At 48.0% G+C, this 19,788-nt stretch overlaps 1 long non-coding RNA gene across 4 annotated transcripts; it reads right to left on the minus strand.

Annotated features, from left to right (window-relative positions):
- Positions 1-102: 102 nt before the first annotated feature.
- LOC131825864 (uncharacterized) lies at positions 103-17,866 on the minus strand. 4 transcript variants are annotated; one of them, XR_009351341.1, is made up of 5 exons: positions 17,802-17,866; positions 11,029-11,132; positions 8,556-8,587; positions 5,075-5,217; positions 4,207-4,476 (listed from the first exon to the last, which is right to left on the minus strand). It is a non-coding gene; the product is annotated as an uncharacterized LOC131825864 (long non-coding RNA). The 4 variants fall into 4 exon arrangements; XR_009351343.1 differs by lacking the exons at positions 4,207-4,476; positions 11,029-11,132 and adding an exon at positions 103-573; XR_009351342.1 differs by lacking the exons at positions 4,207-4,476; positions 11,029-11,132 and adding an exon at positions 2,570-2,711.
- Between the last annotated feature and the right edge of the window lie 1,922 nt (positions 17,867-19,788).

A 19,788-nucleotide genomic window follows, 5' to 3' on the forward strand; every position in this document is an offset into this window, starting at 1 on the left:
TTGGTTGAATTGATTTGAAATAGTGAGAGTGCTGAGCGTAAGCCTTCCAGGCCAAGACTGCTTTGGATTTCTCCTGCCGGTTGCTGCCTTCTTATATTTATTAGATCAATGGCAAAACCTGTTGAGAGGCATCTGGTTCTAGTAGCCCCAGGAGATTTGGTCGGCTCCACCTCAGGAGATGGGCCGTAGTAAGAGAGATCAGACGGTTTACCATGCTGGCAGTGCCCAGCCCTGCTTCCATCCCAAGCTAGCATGGTTTGCCATTCAATGCCATCATGTCATCGAAACGGCAAAGACTCAAGGGAGAGCCCTGCACCTCATTTCCAAGAGGACCGCTTCACGGGTTCATTTGCCTAGGGGCAGTCCTACCTGGTTATCTCCAGAGTCTTTCAAAAGCTTTGGAGTTGGTCCAGCTTAGATGTGTTGGATAGGAGTGTAGTCCAGGAGGACACATTTAGACAGGACGGGTTCTGGGCCTGGCTGTACCAGAGGCCATTCAGAAATGTCTGTAGGACGTTGTCATGGTATAGTAACTCAGCAAAGAATAAGCCGTATGTCAAACCTGAGGGTGACCTAGAAGCCCAACAGAAGAAAGAGTCGTAAAGACATAGGCATCTCTAGAAGAGACAGGTCACAGAAGGAAGTGGAAGCTGAAGGGTTACTCATAACTAAAACTACCACGTTTGGGAAACTAGTAATGTGCCAAGCACACTATATACTTTATCCTTTGAATCATCATGACAACTTATGCAGTGGACTCGCACAAAAGGAAACGGAGGCTCAAAGGACAAATGACTTGCTTAAGGTCACACAATCAACAAGTAAGAGAAATAGGGTCAAAACCAGGCAGTGCGCCCAGTCTTCTACTGCCAGCATGGGAATGGAGGGTACGGACTGTGATATCCCTTCTGTGTTGTACTCAGTATGGGCCAAAGAGGCACGGGCCCAGCAGATTTGGGAATCCATACCAGGAAAGGAGGCATGATGCAATGCATATCTTATAAAGACGTAATTCCTGTGTGCTCCCTTCTGGCTGACTTCTGGCTCTCATATCTTATATCACTGCACCATCCTGGGATTCATTGTTTGGCAACGTTGTTCATTATTGCTGCTGTGGCTTCAAGCAGTGCCTCTTCTTACTGTTGAGAGATGTGGTCTTTCCTGAGTCAATCACTCAAGCAAGAGGTAGGACCTGATACAGAAAACTAAGAAGGTGGGAGAGACACTTCCCCTTCCTCTTGGGGCCTTTTCTTCGCTCCCAGACTAGATGTCAGAAAGCATGGATTTCTAAGGCAGGACTCTGGGATGCTCGATGGTACCCAGCATGCAAATGCGGGCTGAAACCTAAAGGGACAGTCTGAGGAAGACCAAGCCCTATCTTGAGAACCAGATCGTCTAGCTGCAGATTACTTTCTAGGCTTATTTTCCTGCTACCATCTCTAAGATGTCATGAAGGATTGTTTAACCCACTGTGCCACCCAGGCACGCTTGCGAAGGATTGTTTAAATACCCGCCCTGACCTCTGCTCGACAGAGGAATTTTTAAGAGGAAGACTGTGGTCACGACATGAAACAGGTGCTCTAGGAAGTTACCACGAAAGGCGGATCGTTGGAAACAGGAGTTGGACTGGATTGTTTTTTTCTGCCTCTCTTCACAGGGAGAATCTTCTTCCCCAGCCAGCCCTGTGATGAGCATCACTTAGGGTCCCTTTGGTTGCAAGACACAGAGCATGTTGAATCAAACTGCTATCCACAATAAGAAAATGTCTTATTGGACGTGATGGGGGGAGGGCAAGAGAGAACAGCCGTAGGTATGATGCAATCCAGGCATCAGATACACAAGTTCTTTCTGATGGTCCACCCTGCTATGCTCGGTGTCAGCGTTTACCCAGAACTGGTTTTTTCTGTGGTTTTAAGATAGCTGCTAATGGCTATGAGAGCTCCATGCGTTATAGGCCTCTCAAGAAATCTGATGTTTTCTCAAGCATGGATGCTAATTCCTTGGCCTGACTAAGTCCACATGCCAACCCCTGGACCAGCAACAGATGCCAGTGGAATGCCATGAGCTGGGAACAGGTGGATGCCTACAGTTGGCTAGAACGTGTCCTCACAGCCTGTGGTCCTTGGAAGTCCTAGGGAGCTCTGTTTGTGGACTGGCGACTCTGAGTTGGGCCCTCTGCTTCCTAAAGGCTGTTGAAGCTCCGAGCTGACTCCTTCCTTGTGCTGCGGTTACCGTGGCCTTGAAAACACTGGGGAGCTGCCACATCTGTGCCCCCAGCCCTCCTTCCCATCACCGACTGCTCATTTTCTGAGCACCTCCCACGAACGAGGCACCAAGAAGGAATGGTATTTGCATGTCCTCCCACGTCCTTGCCCTCGCAATTATTACTCACTCATGTGAGGAAGGAAGGGATCGGGTTAGAGGAGGCACTTTAGTGAGTCTGCGATTGGGGTGGTATGGCCGGGAGCGTGGGGGTGAAGGGAGAAGGAGTGCACGGAACAGGAAGAGCACATACTTTTGTAGGGAAGGGGTGCTGGGGAGCACCAAAAATGGCAGGAGTCCTTGTGGGTCAAGGCTTCATGGAATCAGCCTTGCAAATATTTACTCACCAAGGGAAGCCTATAAATCACACCAGTGGATGTAGACCATACGGCGTGGGGGCTTCCTCTGTCACGTAGTCCATCTGTCCCTCCTGGCAGGTGACACAGGTGCTAAAACAACAGGAAGCCATTTGGCGGCCACGATGGCTGCCGTCGGGGCCACCCTTTGTGACTCTTCATCTGCTACGCTCTCACTTCAGAGAGGGAAACAGCAGAGTGACTTTCCTCACTGGTGGTGTCTCGATGACTAAGTCGGTTACAGGGCTGCCAGCACTGGGTAAGCAGCCCGATCAGGATGGCGGAGGTGGGCTCGTGGTGCAGTAAACACACACTCCATCCTGTGTCTACTGGCTCTTAAAGACGAAGAGCATGAGCTTCTGTGGAGACTCTGTGTGTGAGTGTGAGCATGTGTGTAAGCTGCTTGGCAGGGGACCTGAGGATGGCTCCACCCCAACCATTCCCACAGAAGCCTTGAACTCTGCCAGGCCCTATTGTCTGGCTACCTGGGAACGGAGGACACTGGCTGTGTCTGGGCAGCTTCAAGCCTGGGCAACCATCAGAGCCACACAGCACCCTGAGCTCAACAGGCCAGGCAGGAGCTATGGGCTTTTCATTCTCCTCCCAGCAACGAGCTCCCCTGAGGCAACTGGGCAGTTGTTCGGGGTCCTGGGAAGGAGCTGGCCTTCTGCCCATCCTGGGCCTGGGGCTCCCCCTGTGTGTACTGGTTCCCAGGCCTTGGGGAGCTCAACCTACCTTAAATCTTAGAGGGTAGAACACCATTCCCTCCAAAACCACTACAAATAGCACTTCTGCTTGTATTCCTGCCTCTTCCTCTAGAGACACGTTCCCTCCATTTCTAATCACCATCACTGCCACCACCTTCAACTCCAACCACATTCTACCACTTCCACCATTGGTGGCCACCATCACCACCTCTGCCAACATTGCTTCAACCACTGCCCCTTATTGCTCCCACCTCCATGGCCACCATCACTGCTCCTGCTGCTCCCAACACCACACCATCTCCATCGTGACCACTACCACCACATCATCTGGGTGCCTACAGCCTAAGCTTGTGTGTTGTTGGGGCCACACATCTCTTGTCACTATTTCTTACAACAGTTTCTCCTTTGGTGGCAACTTGTAGTCTATAAATCTCCAAGCATAGACTAGAAAGTTGCTCGATTTCATTCCTGCAACTTTAGTCCATGAATCAGAGATTTGCATTAAATGGCCTACAAATTCTCTTCCAGTTCCGAGAGTCTTTGGTAGGTGCATGTGTGTCTCTGTCTGATTGTGTTCACACCTGTCTGGGCCCATATGCCTGGAGTCTGCCAAATTGGTCTGTGATTCATCTGACTTTCCATGAGAATTTCTGATAGAATCTAGATCCAGAGCACATAGAATGAGACAAGGCACAATGATCCACTGTGGGTGTGTAAGCCCCTCCAACCTCGGACTATTCATCATTGCCTTCTAAACCAGTGATGCTTCCCAGAAATCCTGGCTTGTGGCAAAAATTGGAGGGTGTGTGACGTAAGGAAGAGTTATCACAGAGAATTAGAAGACTGGTGTGAAGGATCATTTAGACCTTTTACTCACTGAGTGACCTTAGGTGAGTCACTTCTCTTAGCTTCAATTTCCTCTCTGCAGAAGTGGGACAATTTTACTCTCTTCTTAGTGTTACTGAGGGGATGAAAAGAAAAGCCGATCTGTGACAATACTTGATGCCTGGAATCCAAGGGACATTCGTTCTTTCCTTCCTCTCCCCCACTGCTCTGAGATCCTGTAGCCTTCAGGTGCTTGGAGAACACCATTGTTGATACAGTCCTCTGAGACAGTGGGCTTCCTGTTCCCAGTTCTATATCAAATGGTTCTGAAGAAAGAACAGAGTGATCCCACAAAATGTCACTGAATCAGAAGCTCAGTGGCTTTGCCAACAATCTGGGGGAGTGGACTACAGAGCAGCTACAGGGAGAGAGTGAGAGGACGCAGGCTTGGGCTTGAGTTCCAGGATGAGGATGGACCCTAGGACTTCCATCTTTTCTGCCTCTTCAATATGGAAATGCAACACACACACACACACACACACACCCCAATCCCATTGTTGGGACAGAAGACAAAGACAAGGAGCAAGTGAGATCGGAGTCCCTAGAAGCCCAGAACTGGTACCCATGAGCTTTGATTGATTCATGGCCCACATCCACATGGCTGCCCAGACGGTGCCTTCTGCTGCAGTGCTCCTGCGCAGAGCATACAGCTGAGCAGGCTGGTGGCCTCCCTGTCAGCCCCTCCAAGTATGTGTCCTCGCTCCACACCTCTCCCTTTTGACCGTGAGAGTCTCTTGCCAGCCTGTAGCTCAGGTCTCTTTCTCCATCCCACTGGACTCAGCAAGGCTGGTAGGGTCTCTGGACAGGGACTGGCTGGTAAGGGGGCCGTGAAAGTGCAGGTTGGGGGTGGTGATAATACCTCACCTCTGTCCCAGCTGCTAGCCCCGTCCTTGGAAGCCCAGAGTCAGCTCTAGATTCAGAGAAGGAGGCCAATTGGGTCTTCCTCTTCAGCAGTCATGGTGCTTCCTGGAAGGTGCCTTCTTATTTCCTTCTTGGCTCACAGTACTCTGCATAGGAACACATTCCAACAGACCTTAGGGTTCATGTGTTGGCATTCACTGGAGGTGGAGACTTCACTAAGCCCCGAGCCCTGGATTGGACCCCTATTATTATACATACTACTAGTTAGATGACTTTGGACAAGGGACTTATCTTCTCTCTTTTTTTTTTTGTCTTGCTATCTTAATCTGTCAAAATGGAAATAAATAATGATATCTGTTTAGAAGGCTTGTTGTGAATTTAAATGAGATTATTTAAATGAGAGTTAAATGAGAGTTATTTCTGGCACTTGAAGACTTCCTAGTGTTCTGAAAATGTTAGTGAATGCTGCTCTTACTACAACTACCCCCACCGCTACAACAATGGCTGTCACTATCAGCGAAGCCTGTTGGAAGAGGTAAGCCCAAACCTCAAACAATCAGCTTTGGGTACTATTTAACGAGTGCCTACTATGAGAACATTCTACTGGGTGCCTTTGCTGACACTGACTTGTCTAGCTATAGTCAGACATGTAATTTTGCAGCCATTTATAGATGAGAAATAGGGGGCTTTCCTCAGGTCCCAAGGTGGGGATTAGCGAGGGAACTTTGCATATTCTTGATTTGGCATTTATCTAGTTATCTAGATATCTAGTTATTGATGCCTTGCCTCATTCAAAAATAGTTGAGGGCATCCATCTATAAATCATCCATGTGCCAGGAGGTCCCAAAATGACCCAGAAAGTACAAAAGCAACAAAATGGATGAGCGCGGGGTGGGAATCCAGCCCCATCCCTTACTAGCCAAGTGACTTGGATGGTTAAATAGAACCTCTGTGAGCTCCAGTTTCCACGGCCCACCGATTAGCTACACAAACTGAAAGGTACTCATCAGTATCCCTGTTTTTCTGCTGAGGAAATCAAGATCCAAAGATGTTGCAACTTTACAAGTTTGCAAAGCTATCAGGTAAGTTAGTAACAGCCAGATATTGGCTCTGGGTTGGTCTGATTTCAATTTCCAGAACTCTTCCCGCTGTTCTGAGCTATTTCAGAGGTGCCTTTTGCAAGTACAAAGCTGGGATTTGAACACAGGGCAGCTCTTCCTGTCACATCGCCATGTACTGTCCATTTTCCTAGGGGACTGAATTTAGGTAAGAAAAACAGACATTCTAACACCCCCATTGGTGCTTGTCCCGTCTCAAGTGATGTTCCAAGTCCCAAGTACCTCAAGTCCTTCTTTCGAAAGCAATTAAAAATAATACTGCTTTCAAGGTGAAGAAGGAGAGGATGGGCTAGTGGAAAGTAAGGCAACCCAGAGCGTGCTGAAGTCACTGGCTCGCTTTCCCTTCACCCCTAGTCCGTGCACCATTGTAGTCTGCCATCAGCCCCAGGATACCGCAGGAAGATGCTTTCCTCAGGACCTCAGTGGTCTCCTGGTCCTCAGACCATTGGCCTTTAAACATTTTCCCATCACTTAGTACCAGATCAATCCTAACAATCTGCTACACAAAGGCACTGTGGTAGATGATTCAACATTTATAAAGGTGCCAGGCCTGAAAGGGATTACAGTCAGCAGTGGGGAAGGAGAAGATGAGATAAAACATAATACAAGGCAGGGTACCTGACACAAGGCATAGGCAGCTCTGAGTGCCATCCTCATCGCCATCTCTCCTTCTTCCCTCTCCTCAGCTTACTCTTCTTCCCTTTGTGGTCTCTCCATTTCCGTGAATGAAGCTACCTTCCCCTCAGGGTCTCCAGACCAGGTCTCTCTCCCTAATCAAGTCCTAATCACTCAGCTGCCATTTTGATGGCCTTTAAGACCAACATGTCCACAGCTCTAGTCACCGTCTTCCTGATGCCAGCAGTCCCTTCCTGAGGGAAGGCAATTCTGTTCATCCTTAATAGCTTTCCCTCCTCCTTCCCTCCAATTTAATTCGTCTCCAAGTCTTCTCAGAGCTTCCTCTTGCAGAGTCCTTGAACACATCTGCTCTTCTATCCTCTATTATCACCTGGTTTAATTCAGGCCTCTGTGTGTCTTGCCCCCACTGTTTCATTAGCCTCCCAGACTTTGTCCTTGCCTCTTGAGCACATCACTCATCCACTGTCCATGCGTTATCAGAATGATCTTGTAAAGAGCCAAATCTGATCTTATACTTTCCCATGTATACTTTCCCCTTTGTCTTTAGCATAAATCCAAAACTCTTCAGCCTGACCCACAAGGCTCATGAAGTCCTGATCCCAGTCTTCTCTCCTTCCTCCCTTCCCCCACTCCACATCCATTATGATCCATAATTAGAGTGACTGAATATTTTTTCTTCCAAACCAGAATACTTAGGAGGGTGAAAGGAGGCCCTAGTCATAATTAAACTGGGATAAACTGGGATTCCCTGGGGCACACTTAGACGTACGTGTCATCTAATCCATAATGGCCATCACAGACCCCACATGTACATGAGTTTTTCTCTCTCTTCCCCAGATCCTAACTAGCAACTTCTCTTTGTGCCTCTAGACTCAGGTTTTCAGAGATAGAGAATTTGTCCCCGCTCATCTTTTCAAGGGCAAACCCAAGTTATAGCTCCTGCCGGCCTCCAGACTGGTAGGCTACCTTTATGTCAAGTGACCAGAATGGGCTAATTCAATATGGCTGTCCCAGGCTCCTCACTGAAGCAAGGCCTGTGGATGGGGACTTCCTTGGGATATTGGGTATTGGGGGGTATTGGCCTCTATGTCATCTGGAGCTGCCTTCATCAATACTTTAAAAACCCCCTCCCTTCCTTGGGATCATCTGCTAGGAGGTGATAGGCTGGGCCCAAATACAACCAAGGTCCCGGCCTGTTCTTCCTCCATACCCCAGCCACTCTGCCCCACCTCCCCCAGTACAGCCAACCCTTCAGCTGGCTGACTTGGAGGATGTCCTTTCCCCCCAGCTGAATTTTCTTCTTTCTCCCTTTCAAATCCTGCTGTGCTGTTACCCAGTAGTGGAAACAGCAGAAATCACTTTAGAAAGGAAGCCAGCTGGTTCATTAGTCTGATTAAACTCAAGCAATGGAATCTGAGCACAGTTCACATGATGAATGGTGTGCTTTCTCCTTGGCCGCAGTGAATTTTGCAGTGATTTTTAATTGTGGGGCTCAGTCACCCCTCACCTCTGCAAAATCACGTGAGACAGAGAGACAGGACAGGACTATGAGAAGAAAATCACAGGGCATTCTGAGTAGAGTGGTCCAGTCTTTCCCTCTCTCTCTCTTTCTCTCTCACTGCAGACCTGGTAGACTGCACAAGGAATGCCAGGTTACCTGAGTCTGTTAGGAAGACCCTGGTCTTCAGAGATAGCAAGATTTGTCTTTAAAGTCAGGTTGTGCTACTTACCAGCTGTGTGTTTCGAGGCTCACATTTTTCACCTAAAAGAGGGTGTAAAAATAAATATTGTAGAGTATCATGAGGACTAATAACTACTTAAAGCTCCAAATTCAGTGGTTCAGTATGTATTTGAAGTATAGGCAGGAGTGGGCAGAAGTAAGAAGTAAGTAGGAGCAAGTAAGCAGGGCCAAATCACAAAAGGTCTTATAGATTGGGCGAAGGAGTTTATGATTTTATATTGAAAGAATGGGGCAGATTGTCAAAAGGTAAAATTTCAGAACAGTGATAGGATCAAATCTGCATTTGGGGACGCTCACTCTGGCTACAGGGCAGATTGGACTGGAACTGGACTGGGAGACAGAATGATCTGGACATTGACCCCAGGACACACGATAGGAGTCTAAGTGAAGGCAGGGAGTGGAGTAATGAAGAATCTGCCTCTCTTGCAGCAGACTTGGCAATCGGCAAGGAAACAGACTGAACTGTGCTTGCTGAGGGACTGAAAAGCAACACAGGGAGACAAGTTGATTGTGGGACACGTTGAATTGGAGGGAAAATTGCCAATGTTCCTTTTGATGGCATAGAATCTGATTGTTGGGGCACATAATTAGACAGACCCTGTCTGAAGAGGTCATCTCTCCAGGCCCTATTTCCGGGAAGATGAACAGCCAAACTAGCTAAAACCAATCTGAACGTTTCCCTGGGAAGTTCTTCTGAAAGCTGTCAGCAACCATGGCTGCATCTGGAAATGCCTCCAAGTTTTCTAAGCAAGAAATCTCCCTTGCTGTGCAGAACACCAAAACCTACCATTTCTTGTTTGCCTTCATTGTAAATATGCCTTTTCTCTGCTGGTCGCAGGTATGGGAAAGGGAGGGCAGCAGCTTCAACTGGAGGATATAGCGAAAGGTTAGTGGTCCTAAGAAACTGGTCAAAGGTGACCCAGGGGATTGCTGCTACCTTGGCGGGAAAGTCACAAGCATGGGAGGACTGTCAGAGCAATGCAGAAGGATCAGAGGGAAGCAGGAACAATGAGACAGAGTAAAAAATGACAAAAACCTATGTATAAAGGAGGCCCTGACATGATCTACACTGGGCGAGACAAAGAAAGTAGAGCCCAGAGTTGCCTGCAGAGGACGGCTTGACCTAACAGAAAGAGCTTGGGTTCTGGAGCTCTGCAGTCTTAGGTTCAAATTTCAGGGGGAAAATCTGACTGTGTGACATTGGCCAAGTCATGGAAGCTCTCTGGGGCCCAGTTTCTTAATCTGTAGGATATGTAGGGTAAAACCTTCTTTGCAGGGTCAGAGTGAGAACTGGCCCAGCAGTGCTGGGGAGGTACTGGGTTAATTTCAGTAGTTCTTACTATGTTATTGTCACCGCCACTCCAGCCATGTGACCTTGGTCAACTCACTTCATTCCCTTAATTTCAGCATCCTTATCCCTCCCTTGATGGGCATTTCAAGAATGAAGTGACATAACCTAGAAGACAGTACTGCCACCCATGGCACCTCCCTTTTCCCTTCTTCTCCTTTCCCATCTTCTCCTTTCAAGATCTTTGAGATCTCGGAGAAGATCAGAATTTAAGTATGAAACAGCTCATGGCTAAATGATATGAATCAATCTCTTAAGTTATTATTAAATGTAATTGTCAGCAGAGAGAACAGAAAAACAAGCATCCAGAATCCAACAAAATAAGCTGACTCTGATTTTGGGGATTGATGGCTAACTGGCCCAGTTCCTGTCCCTCCCTTTTTCTGATACTGCAGAGATGAGGTAACACCAATGCCCAGGCTGCAGAAGAAAATGTCTCAGTGCATTTATGTTTTGTGTCGTCTTTTCGAATCCAAGAAGCAGACAGTCATCTAGAATAAAGTAGCCCAATGATGCTTTCCACTCAAATGACCACTCAGCATCTGGAGCTCAGCTGGGAACTCTGTTATTCCCACTGACTGCCCAAAAGCAAGGGGATAAACAGCATATTTTTGTATTATTTCTCTTTGTTTCTGTACTGAAGAACCATGAAGGGGCGCCAGCGGCTCAGTTGTTTAAGCATCCAACTGTTGATTTGGGCTCAGGTCATGATCTCAAGGGTCTTGAGATCGAGCCCTGCCTCTGAGCTCCATGCTCAGCAGAGAGTCTGCTTCTTTCCTGTGTTCTCCCGCTCCCTCCACCCCTCCCCCTGCTCATGCACACACACTCTCTCTAAAATAAATAAATAAATCTTTAACAAAAATCCTGAAATGATCATGGAGTTGAAGTCCAAATTTATATGTATTTTAATGGTGAAGAAATCTAAAGCTTGCACTAATGTGTTTCCAGTTTTGCCTTAAGACCTGAGGAGAAAGACACAAGTTTACATTCCAACAACAGTGATTTTGGAGGGGGGGAGGGGAACTGTTTGACAAGTGCTATGCGGCCTATAGTCTCTACCTTCCTACCTTCATTACCCTTGGACCCACCGTCAGAAACCAGCTCATGGACTCACAACACAGTGGTACACGCTGTCACTCCTAGAGACTCTGTTGGGCTTCTGCTGAGGGACCCAGGGAAGGGCAGTGATCACGGTGAGTGTCCCCAGGAAGTGTTTACCTGGGAACCAGGGAGAGGTAAGAGTAGGCAGACAGGCAGACTATTCACACATTAGAACCAGAGACTAAGTGATTTTATCTCTTCTTCTTCCCAGTGACACTTTTTCTACCATGGCATGAGGGTGGTGGGACAGGACCAATATCATGTTCGCAGATACTTGACAGCCAGCTCTGGCGGGAAACGAGCAGGGGTACTTGATCTATAACATTTGCAGACTGCAGTTGTGTAAATGCTCCCCCACCATGGCTGATTTCAAACTACCAATGTGGGGTCACACAATGCGGAATTGAGAAGAGAGGCACACCATTGTCTCCCGCACACCACTGGGTAGGACTCCGAGATCACCACTCCCTGCAGTTGTCAAGAGGTCCCACATGGAAGGTCCTGACTTGCCCTCAAGATGTAGCTAAGGAATTGTTGCCTGCCTCTGAGAAGTGTTCCTGCAGCTCCCCTCCCCCAACCCACCCCGCCTGGATCCCCTGTGCCTCTCCATCTCCCAGATCACTTGTGAAGCCCTGGTGTCATCATTTGTCCAAACACCAGTCCTCTCATTAAACACAAGGCCCCGTCTCCATTTCCACAGCCCCAGAACCTAGCAGAGTGCTGAGACAAGCAGGTTCCTTAAGAACACTTGGTAAATCCATGTTTATTGGATGGACACCCAAATGAGTGAGTGAATGGTCTGGGGAGGAGAGGAGGCTGCTGTGAGGCAGCTGCAGCGATGTGCCATTAAAAAAACCACCACCAACAAAACCAATGGTCAGAGCTAGAACCAACACGAAGAAATGTCAGGAAAACATGTTTACGGTCTTTGAAAAAAATAACTAGAGCTCCTAGGCCCCACAAAGTGTTAGAGTGCAAGGTTCTAAGTTGGCATGTCCTGCTGTTCACTCACTTGGAAACTAGTTCCAGTCTATCTGCCGGTTTCTGGCCCAGCTCCCGCACCCCAGCACAGGGAAAGGAGCTTTTGCTAATTGCCATAGATATTATGGAAACATGGCCGGGTGTGCGTGCTTAGCCCAGAAGAGGTCGACATTACTCAAAGGAACAAAGTCATGGTCCTGAATATCTCTCTTCCCAGTATATAAATGAATCAAAGAACTCCTGCTGGGTGTTCTGGATCTCTCTTTCATCCTTCCTCCACTGACTGTTTGACTCTCTCCCCTTCAGAGTTGAACTCAGCGGCAGCACCCTTCTCACCACCGACTCCTTTCCCTGTGTGGTCTGTAATATTTGCTCCACCTCCTAGACTCTGAGCCTCTTGGGAAGGAGATTACTGTCTGGATCCCTAGCATAGCATCTGGTACATTGGAGGTGCCCAGGAAGCATTTGTTAAATGAACAAATTCACAAACGAGAAAAAAAAAATCCACTTCCTACACCTTCAATGTATATGTCCCAAATTGGCAAACCTCCCAGAAACGTAGACAAATAGTGTGCAGATCAAGTAAGCCACCAGGCTACAGCCAGGGTTCTGTGAGAAGTCAATTTGGAAAATCTCAGAGTCCCCCAGCCCACATCCTTCTAGGGCCAATTATAAAAACCTTTTGCTTAGAGACAAATAATTACAAAAACTTTAAAATACAGACAGTTCCCTAGTTAGGAACATGTTGTGTTCCAAAAGTCTATTTATGAAATTGTTGTTTGGAATTCAGAATACACTCTCTGATAGAGCCCTGTTCAGAAGAGTCACTGACAACGTGGCTCTAACTTGAGACGTTTGCAAAGGGAAATAATAGGAAGCAATAAAGCTATACGGAGAGGCAACTTTTCTTTTAAACGTCATAAAATAGACATGCGGAATAATGGAACATAGACACACAGTAGCCTTTGGACAAGAGGCAGCACTGGGAAGCAATCAAGTGAAATTCTAAATGGTTTCTTTTTATTGATTATGGATGCTGACACTTGAGGAAAAGCCCGTTTTCTTCAGAACTCTAGTAGAGGTTAGAAGGTTCCCCCCAGTGGAGCAGCGTAGGCTGTGGTGAGTCACCTGCCAGACTTGTTACAACACAGGCTTCTGGCCTCTGCATCCAGGGAGGGGAATGGCGGGGGTGGTCCCAGGTGGAGAGAACCCAGGGATGTGTTTTTGGTTTGTATTTTTTTTTTTTTTTAAGATTTTGTTTATGTATTTGAGAGAGAGAGCGGAAACTGAGGGAGGGCACAAGCAGGGAGAGGGCAGAGGCAGAGGGTGGAGGGAGAGGGGGAAGGGGAGAAGGGAAGGGGGAGGGGCAGCAGGGAACTGCCCTGGGGCTGGATCCCAGGACCCTGAGATCATGACCTGAGCCCAAGGCAGATGCTTAACTGACTGAGCCACCCAATCGGCCCCTAGGGGGATGTGTTTTTTAGCCAGCACTCAGGAGAGACTGACCCAGATGATAGGAGGACTTCACCTGGGCCTGCCTGGAGGGGAGGCTACATCACCTCAGCGGGGTTGAGATATCATCACCCCAACCTTTCTCCCTTTGGTCCAGTGCCATGCCCCTCCTTCCTCCACCGTGTTCTTTCAGTGGTGGGAGAAGGCTACCTGTCAGTCCACAGGATATGCTTGCATTCAGGGTTACGAGCACAGATTAGAAAGATGAAAGAAACTCCATCACTCATTCATCACACATCTAGGGCTGAGATTCAGCTGGTATGCTGGTGATTAAAATAGCGAAACAAACAAACAAAAAACCAAGTTGTACCTCTTGGAAAATGGCCTCTGCCCTGGGTCTCCCACACCCATAACACTTCCCTGCCAGCAGCTGCCTTGATTAAACTCTCTGCAAAATGGGATTAATAACATCCTCTTTGTACAATTCATGTGTCCTTGTAAAGTGCTAAATACATATGTGCTTAACAAATGGTTATTTATTTCTGTGATTATTTAGCTTTCCAACTACTTGGAGAATCAAGACAAAATTTCAGGCAACGATAAACCAGTTCTATAGAATACCGTTCAATTTATTCACAAGGGCTACTATAGTAAGAGAATTAAGGCAAGCTCAGCGTGGGGGATGCTCTCTTAGAGGAAGTGGAGACTGCACGCTAAGACTTCTGGTTTCTAATACCAGCTCCCCTCACCCCTTACTGGCTGGGAGAACTTGAACCATCAACATCAGTGTAAAGTGAGGCTGGTGGTGCTCTCTTCCCAAGGCTCCCGGAAGGGTTAAGAAGCCAGGCGCCTGGCACCTCGAGGCGCTCAGTGAATACCAGCTCTACAGAAGATTTGCAAGTGGAAATAAACCTTCCCTTGATGGTAGAATCTCAGGGCCAACCGGGACATTTAATTGTCTTCTTTAAGTTCAATCCAGTTTTATTGATCCCCTATTATGTACACTACTCAGTGGGTGATAGGAAGATGATTAAGATGTAGTCTAAGGAAGATCAATTGCAGTCACAGGACTAGGGCAGGGCAGCCTGTTGTAAGTAGCAGAATAAATTATAATCAAAGTTCAATGGACCGGAGAGAGGATAATGAACTTTGGTGGGGTAGGTGTAAGAGGTGGTCCAACAAAAAGAGCCAGAGAGAAGACAGGCAGTTCTCTCAGCCGCAGGATCAGCCTGAGCAGGATACAGAGAGAGATGTGTGCGAGGTAGGCTTGGGTGATGAAGCTGGCGTACCGGGTCCTCGCAGGGCTTAGTGGATATATGAGTAAGAGGACTAGACTGGGGCCACGTAATGGAGGACCTTGAGTGTCCTTGTAGGGGATACCATTTTATTCTAAAGCAACTATAAAAATCATTGCAGTTGTTGGGAGCTTGCTATGTGACTGCCACTTTGCTAACCTTTTTCTATTTCTTCTAAACCCCACAGAAGCATATGCATAAATATCATTAGTACATTTTATGGATGAAGAAGATGAAGCTTTGAAGGCTTTTAAGCGAAGGGAGGACTCTGGGGCTTATGCTTTCAGAAAGTAATTCTGGAAGCAGCAAATGGGAGGGATGAATGCGGTAGGTGTTAGCACTTAGGGGCCTTCCTTCAATTCTAACATATTGTGACATGTGGTCCCCCCAAACTGGTTAACAAGAGATAAAGAAGTGACTGATAGTTCTAAAAATGGACTGATGCTCTCCAAAGTCTTGAGTTGAGCAGGCTTTGAAGCATATGGTCATTTATGGAATGAGAACCTTTTCCTCCCTGTGGTTTTCCCCAGGGGCCCTCATGAACGCTTCTCCTCCAGGGAACACAGTGAAGAATTCTACAGCAGTGTCCCTGACCAGAGTAATGTAAGTGAACCAAAATTAGCCTCTTTACAAGCTCATTAAAGCATAAAGGTTAGCACCCATTGCCCAAAATATAACAGAAAGGTGAAAGGCTCTTCTATTTCTTTTTCTCCCTGCTTACTCACACTTCCCTTCTTTCCACCCTCGCCCTCCTGACAGGCAGTAATCAAAGCAGGGTCTTGGGTGGGTGAGTATCTGTTTCATGGTCAAGTAAACTCCATCAAAGTTTCTGAAAAATCTACTGTGAGTAACTCAAGGGACAGTGCAGACTTCTTAGATGGCAGGCCTTCTTATTCAACCCTGAAGTTTGCATGTTAAAATAATACTATCCCTAGAAGTTTGGAGACAGTTGCTGACCCAAACTGTTCCTTCCTAGGAAGCAGACAAGTGAGTAGCTGATTCAACTGGGCTTGTTTTGCTTTGTTTTTTAAACAGAGGGTCTTACGGAAATGGACTATATTAACTATACATTTTCTGCACAGCACTTCTAAATATATGAAGTATTTTCCCACATACTTCCTCATCATTACCCACCCAGTGGTGCAGATCTTTCCATCTCCATTTTACAGAAGCGGGAACTGCAGCTTAGAGACACAGAGGCGAGACTTCCAGCCCCATCTAAATGGTCTATTATTCTTAACCTGATGGTTTCTCTCTTGTGCTTTTCCCCAAGCTTATCAGTTGGCATTATGGGAATTTTCCCAGCATGCTTTGGGAGAGGGGTCCACACCCTACTGATGGGTCAGTACTTAAAAGTTGTTCAGTTGATAGTACTTAGACTATCAGAACCAGAAGGAGGTGTAGAGACCATTTCCAACCTCCTCATCTTACCAGTAAGAAAATTGAGGCCCAGAGAGGAACTGACCTGCCAACATTCCCAGGGCTGGATCCAGGAATCTCATTCATGATTAACTGTGACCAGGAGCGAGCCTCCCGTCTCTTCCAACCCCATCCCACTGCCTCACAATCTCTCTTGAGCACAGCCCTCCCATTCAAAGCAAAGAGGAAAACAAAGGTCAGGTCTTGGCCAGGATCAGTCCCCATCCTGTACTTGTCGGATAAAATGGAAAGATCCCATCAGTTATGGAATCATGAACTATCCGGTGGAAGGCAGCTTGGAAATCATCTGGTTTCCAAGGTATATTCCATGGTATAATCCTCTGGTTCTGTAGGTGAGAAAAGTGAGGCCCAGAAAGGCAAATGGAGCCCCTGGAGAGAGACTTGAATACACGTCACGGTGTCCCCTGTCACTGACCCCACCTCTGGGACCGCAGCTGCCTGCAGTGTCAAAGGCAGTTCACCCAGTTTGTCAGGCAGTCCGACTTAAAGATTTCCAGACACAGGTACCCGAGCCCTGGTTTTGCCTTGGCAGCGGAGATCAGGCATCAGCTGCTGGCTTGAATGATGTGTTCCCCAAGCAACATGGCGTACGTGAGCTGCCAACATTCAAGTCTCAGGGAACGTTAATTGTGGAGCCAGTTAAACATCCAAAAATGCCCTGTCTCTCAGAAACAAGGGTGACTCATCGGAGTGCTTGGGCTATGACTGGGAATGGCATTACAGTGGCCGGAGGAGCTAAAAACTCACACTCACAAGCTTGTCTGTCACTGGCCCCCTGTTCACAGCTCCTTCTCCAACACAGAGCCCAAACACCACCCCCAGGAAGCCCAGACCTCCTCCTCCCTGAAGACTTGACTGCTCAAGCCTGGAGAAGCTCTCCCTTCTCAAGCCCTGAGACTCTGTTCTGCCTAACTGAGCACTTGATTTTATACTCTTTTATTCCTTCTTAATCATTTTGAGTGTTTGTTTCAGTGCTGCATGGACGGCAAACGCTCCGAGGGGAAGAAGTAAGCTCCCTTCTCCTTACCCTGTAGCTCATCTTGGAGTATCACTCCCAATCAGAGACATGCTCAGGCTCACAGCTACTCCTGGCTTCAAGGCTCTTCCCGCTTCACCTTGCATTCACACACACAGCAAACGCTCAAAAAATCCTCACTGGTTTCCCTGTGGCTTCAGAATTTTCAGGCCTCTGTCAGCCACACCATGTCTCTGTGCACATTAGGGAAAATTCCTTCCCCCTGCAGACACAGCCCTGCCAGGCTGCATGGCTCCGTGGAACATGGCGGGACCTCAGCCCCTCAGCTGGGTGTCCTGGGCAGTGAGCCCCCTGCACTGCCCGGACTCTGGTCCCTCATGAGGGCAGCAACCACATCTCACTGGCCTGGGCCCTCCCCTGCTCTCCATGCTGACAGGGGTGGCCTTTCTTGAGAAAGCTACCATCAGAGGCTTCCCAGCTTTTTCCCCAGCCCCTACTCTGTCAAAACCAAACAGGAACAGAAAAGGTCCCCCTTTAAGAGCTCCTTGGTACTCAGGGACTGAAGTCTATGGGCAGGGCACTCGGGGCCCTCTACAATAGGGTTCCAACCATCCTTCCCTACAGCGAAGACCCAGAACTCACCGTGGATTTTCCTCCTACTGTGTCCTCAGCCTAGACTGTCCTTGTCCTGCTGAGCTTCGTGTCAGATCCCCACACCCCTTTCAAACACAAACCTTACCCCCTTCCTGATGTCACAATCAAAATAACCATTCTCGGGGCACCTGGGTGGCTCAGTTAGCTAAGCAGCTGCCTTTGGCTCAGGGCAGGATCCCAGGGTCTTGGGATCGAGTCCCACATCAGGCTTCTTGCTTAGCAGGCAGCCTGCTTCTCCCTCTCCCTCTGCCTGCCACTCTGCCTGCTTGTTCTTTTTCTCTCTGTGTCATATAAATAAAGTCTTTTAAAAGAAAAAAAAAAACACCAAAATAACCATTCTCCTTGGTGCTTCTCCCCACCTACAGCCCGCCTTGCCTTCCATATCACTTTGCCCTCTGTTACAACCTTTCCGCGATATTTTCTTAGTGTGCAACCCAGGGGCGGGCTGTCTTCAAGCCCTCTGTCTACACAGGCTTCTCTGTGTTCACCCTGCATCAGGCCAGATCTTAAACTCAGCCCCACCCTGAGTTCCCCAGAGGAGTCCTCTCACAAACTAATTGAGGCACAACATTGTCTTTACAAATGATTGTGTTATAGGAAGTAGGGAGAGCAGAGACTTCACAGCCCTACACACCCCCCACCCTCCCTTCCCAGCAAACTATTTATGAATCTCTGCAAGTCCTACTGTTCTCCAAATCTTGGCTCAGGGGGTTTCTCTCCTTCATCTTCCTCAGTGAGCACCAGGTCGAGTCAGGCCTCCATACTCTATCTCTGCGTGGTTCCCACATTCCTTGCATCCGATGTATTCCCTTCCTTCTCTAAGAGGCCGAACCCCCTCCCTGCAAGCACGCACCCCCCAAATCCATCATAGTTCTCAGCCAAATGGAGGCTCTCCCTCAGTTCTGCCGCCTTTAGAGAGTCGAATGGACAGAGCAAGAATGTTTCTCTTATGACATGCACGTGAGTGTGTTTTCCTTCACAGATAATGCAGTTCAGAAGGCAAGGAGTGTTCTTCCACGTCCACCCAACCTGGCACTGTGAGAATACAAACAGCAAGCCTGTGAGAAGCCTTCTCCTCTACAGCGGAGAGAGGCGGTTACAAGCCCTTTCTGTCTTCCGGCTCTTCTTTCTTCCCAAGGAAAGAAAAGAAAGGAAAACCCAGGACTAGAGTTAAGGGAAAGTGCCTGAAGACACAGTAGGAGCTTAACAGATAGTTGTGAAATGCATGAGTCAGTGAGTGAAAGGGAAGCAGGATAAAACCCTCACTAGGGTTGTAAAAGTCTAGCTAAAGGGAGTCCTGAAAACCAACCAGGGTGACAGAACGAAATGAGAATAGTGAGTGATAGGGTGAAGTGTGAACACGGGGTTCTGGTTTTGGCTCTGCCTTCACTGCCACATGGAACCTTGGGGAAACCTTGGAACCTCAGTTCCTCATCTGTCCCATCTGCCTGGCTGCAGATGGACCATGATCACCCGGGTCCTCAGAGCTGTCTGACATTCATGTTGGAGCCTTCTGCCCCAAATGCCCAGACACCCAAGTCCCCTCGGCGCCTCTGCATCTGCAGAAAGCTTTTCTTGGCTGCAGTCCTGACCCGGGGACCTTCACTGCCTGCCGGCGGGAAAGAATTCTCAGTTGTGAAAAATGGCAAATTCTACATATTTTACAAATGAGAGTCCAAACTCCCGATGACTCTAAATGTTGTGTGAAATGGACAGAAGTCATCCTGCTGGTGTGACACGCCTGAGATAGTGTCCCTACTACCACCACCAACCCCTGCTGACAGGCACCTCATGGAAAAGCAGCAGCAAGTCAGGGCGCCTAGGCCAGTGTTGGCCCTCATCCCTAACCTCTAACCCCCCGACCCTTTTCCGTGCTTTCTTACATTTTTAAAGAACAGACTGTTTGCTGTGCAGGAAAACAGTCCACAGTCGCCTAAAAGTGAAGGAGGAAGGGAATTAACAGCTCTTAGACCTG

The sequence above is a fragment of the Mustela lutreola genome, chromosome 2, assembly GCF_030435805.1.
Source record: "Mustela lutreola isolate mMusLut2 chromosome 2, mMusLut2.pri, whole genome shotgun sequence".
Classification (NCBI taxonomy): Eukaryota; Metazoa; Chordata; class Mammalia; order Carnivora; family Mustelidae; genus Mustela; species Mustela lutreola.